The sequence below is a fragment of the Neodiprion pinetum genome, chromosome 1 (genome assembly GCF_021155775.2).
Source record: "Neodiprion pinetum isolate iyNeoPine1 chromosome 1, iyNeoPine1.2, whole genome shotgun sequence".
Lineage (NCBI taxonomy): Eukaryota > Metazoa > Arthropoda > Insecta > Hymenoptera > Diprionidae > Neodiprion > Neodiprion pinetum.
The window spans coordinates 16,627,530-16,632,286 of NC_060232.1; the positions used below are offsets into that span (position 1 = coordinate 16,627,530).

A 4,757-nucleotide genomic window follows, 5' to 3' on the forward strand; every position below is an offset into this window, starting at 1 on the left:
AGATCTCGTCAAAAAAAATTTCAGCTGAATCAAAAATGTGTCGGTCTCAAAGGTGTTTGGTTGTAAAAGAATGTCCCATATACATTAAAACATATCGCGCAATATTAATTTTACACAGCACGAAGTATTTTCAAAATGATTTCATAAATATCACCATTCACCATTTGTAAATATTTGGAAATATGTTCGAAAAATACTGTTGAAAGAAAACGGGTACGAATCGTTGTGGTCTCGTTTTATGAAGTTACGCCATCGGTCGCCCCCCCCCCCCCCCCGCCCAACTCCGCTTCTCCTTGTCGGCAAACTTGAATGGTCATGTTTATTTTCCGTCCGTGCATTACATTGTATTCGATTATTCGTTCAGTCTACGGATAGTGACTGTGCGCAAGAAAAAAAAATCTTTGTGTCGGCAGACGACTGTGCTCGAACATTTTCTATTTCCAAAATAAAGAGTATTTCTTATTCTTCTTCAGAGGTTTTCTATGAGGTACATACATGATTATCTCTGGTGAGTATTTATACATATATATATATATATATATATATATATATATGTACACTATACAGTTGTATAAAACGTGCACCCCGACTTACGTTTTTTTCGACATACGCCGTCAATGCCGGAACGACCCATAGCGTAACTTCGGGGTATTACTGTATTGGAATCATTCTGGAATTGTACATCGCTTGTTACACACAACTCTACTGACAATAATGAAATAATTTTATGTTCGAAGCTATTTTACTAGTGAAAAGGGTTTCAAAAAATGATTATATATAATATTGTAACACTTTATTCATGTTACTATGGATATATGAAACAATTGTTGACATCGACGTTGAGGAGTATTTTTATACCCTCTGAGATATTAAATGCAAGGAAATAGTATCTGAGATTCGAGGTAACTATGAAGCTGCGGGTTGTACGAAACAGTTCCTTCTCCCGGTTGATGGGAGTTTCTAACATCCTTTGCGAAGTAATGTAATTCGAACATAGTTCACCACTCCACGAAGATCTCCTCGCGGCATGTGACATTGCGTCCGTCCAACGGTTACGACGGATTATCCTGTAAAATATAAGCGTGTTCATTTGGTTGTTTCGCTTTTTCAATGCAGAATCCATAACATGATTAGTACTTGTGGATAAAAATATACTTTGGCAGAGAATTCATGCTCTCCCCTCCTTATCATATAAAGACACATACAAATACATGGGTCCTCTTCTGTTCTCTTATAACCATGTGTCCGCGCCATCTCACTATACACAAAAATGTTGAAAGGGAGTGGTCGAATCTGATGAAATGGAATAGTGTGATTAAAAATTTTGATCATCTTGAATAATCCGAAAAGTTGAGATAATTCTTTTAAAATTAAGATATTCATTTTTTACGAATCACTCTAAATTTCACCGTGTTCAATATTTTACTACCGATAGCAGATATCTAACGTATGGTCGTTCGGAATGAATATGAATGGGAAATTCCTCGTCAAACCCGACGGATTATTTGTAATCGGAAAGATTTTTTACAGAATGTATAAAATGGTAGAAGCCTCGCCAAAAAATGGTACCATTAAACAATTCGTTCGTTAATAACAATTACAATGTTCAATGTTTCCGGATAAACCAAAGTTTTCTACGAAAGCTTAGCCTCCCTGCTCGCGAATGTGCTGTGAATCATTTTTCTACGTCAAATAGAACCGGAGATGAGATATTGATTCTTCAAGTTTACTGCGCGCCCATTTTGCAACAAAATTGAATGACTCGGCGCTTTCGGAAAAAAAAATCGTAGAAATAGGTTTTGACTTTTTATGCTCACATATCACTTCGAAAAAGCTTTCATTGTTTTGGAAAATACGCGGTCATTTTTTGTCAGAATGATATTTCTGATTCAAGAACCTAAATTTCGTTCCAACTGACTTTTTATGGTTTATATGATGAAATAATAACAGTCGTAATATTTATTTTCCTTAAGATTTGAAATTTCTCGCATATTTGCATCGTACTTAGGGTATATGTCAACACGTGTAAATTTCTCCTATTATCGGAAAAGAATATTACCGCACGATTATAATAATTGAACTCTCCGAGCATTCGAATCTAGGCTCCGATAAAATTGTGGTATTCGCAACGAAGCATTCAGCAATTCTTATGTTCTGCACACTCCTAACGAAAAATCAAAATGATTATATATGAAGAGAACAGAGAAAAGAAAATTTGAAACACGTATACAATTTGGTTACTCAATATTTTCAAAAATGTATAACAGAACGACGATCGAAACAAATGTCAAAAAAACGACGATCTTTCGAACGCCACTCTTTCGAAGTAAACGTAAACAAGACGATTTGTTTTCTACATTTTTTTTCTATACTATGAAAATGCCGGAAGTCCCTCCCCACTCCTCAACGGTGTACATTTTCGTAGAAATACAATGAGCATCATGGGTACAGTGAGAACAATCTGGGGCGAGTGTTTCCATACTTATGAACGGTAGTGTATATTCATTTGAAGAAAAAAACGGCAATTTCTCAAATAATGAATTGCAAAATCTGAAAAAATTCACGCAGAGTACCTTTTAGTAGTACTTTGATTTAACCAATTATGGGTCGAAAAAAAAGTGGCCGAGTTGACGGAGAATCCTTCCTTTTCGGGTTAAATTCCGAAAATATCGATTTTTGGAAAAAAGGTAAGAACCGAAGTTGTTCAGAATTTGATTATCAACAAGTTTGTTGCTATTCATTTATGCCATTAAGTTGAAAATAAACGAGATAATGGAAATATTTCGAATTTGTCGCTTTTTTCAGGTTTAATTCCAAAAATCTTGATCCTGGAAGAAAAACTGTATGAACTAAACTTGTAGAGAATCAAAATTGATACAACTTTTGTTCCGACGGTTTTTCTGTAAAATCAAAACCGGCCGACTTATTCAAGAAAAACCATTTTAACCTAAAAAAACCATTTTTCGAATATACGCATAAGCATGATTTGGTCGCCATTTTGAATTTACACTCCCAGTGACCCCCCCGAGACAGCTGTGAAAAAAAAATTTTCGTACAAATTATTTACAAATTAACCGGGGAATTTCGATATCAATTCTGACGATGACCCAAGAAATTAAAAGGTTGATCGAAACAGAAATCCGAAAAAATTAAATTTCCATTTCTTTGAATGAAAAAAGGCGTTTTCCCGAAAAATTTCTTAGGAACTTTCGACTCCAATTTTGACAAGGATTCGCCCTGTCAAGTATTTGCTGTGAATTACGAATCACCCTGCATAGCAAGTGCAGATTTGGCAGGATTCTTGTAAATGATATGTATAATTGCATAACAGAAATTTGTAGTATAAAACACTTACCATTGCAACGAACGATTCGTTCGTCGGTGCGTCAAATTTAACCTTTTTTCGGTTCAGCCGTGCGACGTAACTCATCCATTGTTGCACTCGCAAGATTATTGTTGCTTGTAACAAATATCTGTATACACACTGGCCGAGTGAAAATTTGCACGTGATTAGAACTTGTGACACGGCAAATTACCAAAACACTCGCGTTTGCTTCGTTCGCCGCGAAAAGTGAATGTGGACGGTACACGAGGAAACGCAGAAGTGACGGCCGCGAGGATAGTGGGGACAGTGGGGTGTGAGGGATAGTACTCGGAATCCGAAGAAGTTGATTCCTTCGAGAGTTCCAAATTTCTGTGAAATCTTATAGGATTGTGCCGGATTTGATGTACAACAGTAACACATACCCTGACTTTTCGTAGGTCGTATACGATGCAAAAACCAACCCAAAACTCGCTAGCGTATCCGTAGCGTATACCATCTACGAGAAGTCACGGTATGTAGTTTTATAACGATTTCCACCTAATGAGTAACTTTCAGGTAGTTCGTCTAATGTAAAAAAAAATTTTGGTAGCATCATTCAGAACTAGGCGTAATTGACAAATGAAACGAAGCAAATAAAGTATGAAATCCTTATTTGTTGAGAATTAAAAACAGAAAAAATTGGCAAGCAAATTCTTCATCAGAATTTTAACAAGGATCGGCCCTGTAAAATATTTGCCACGAATCTTGAACCGTTGTATGCAGTAATTTTATGTATGTACAATGACATAGATTTTTTGCGGGATGTATTTCTAGTATTGTTAAACACATCCGGTTCAGAAACAATTTCGCGTATGTATTAGGGTAATCTTTAAAACAGGCTCGGACGATTATCAACCGGCCCCCCCCCCCCCCTCCATATTTGCTATAAATAAATAAATATTGGTCTGTTCAAGAGCACAATTTTTTATCTCAACCCTAAACACTCACGCCTATACTTGCGTGTTTCCTGCAATTTCGGTATTTATTTTACTGCCGCATCTAATCTTTCGGTCAATAATCTGTAAGTATGACAATTTTGCGGACATTGATGCTACTATTAGATGAGGATATCCGGAGCGTATATGGGGCATTCTATGTCAATTATTCGCCATTTATATCTGCCTTTTCGACGAACAGGAATTAAAGGATAGGTATTTTCGTTTTGTTAATGATTTTCTATCAAATCGATGAAAAAAAGGTAGATTTAAGTGGTGCGTACTCGATGTAGAATGCCCCAAAACCCTTCAATAAAATAAAAAAGAATAATTTTCTTTGCGGAACTACGACTCAAAACGAGAAAAGAAACAGTATGTTATTTTAATTAATATCGGGTTTTGGAAAAGCCATGAGCATTTAAAAAAAAATTGTGCGATATTTTGATAAATTTATGGTG

General features: G+C 35.9%; 1 long non-coding RNA gene across 1 annotated transcript; it reads right to left on the minus strand.

The window, feature by feature from the left end:
- Positions 1–755: 755 nt before the first annotated feature.
- LOC124212428 (uncharacterized) lies at positions 756–3,444 on the minus strand. The gene is made up of 3 exons (XR_006881644.2): positions 3,356–3,444; positions 1,206–1,258; positions 756–1,067 (listed from the first exon to the last, which is right to left on the minus strand). It is a non-coding gene; the product is annotated as an uncharacterized lncRNA (long non-coding RNA).
- Positions 3,445–4,757: the final 1,313 nt, after the last annotated feature.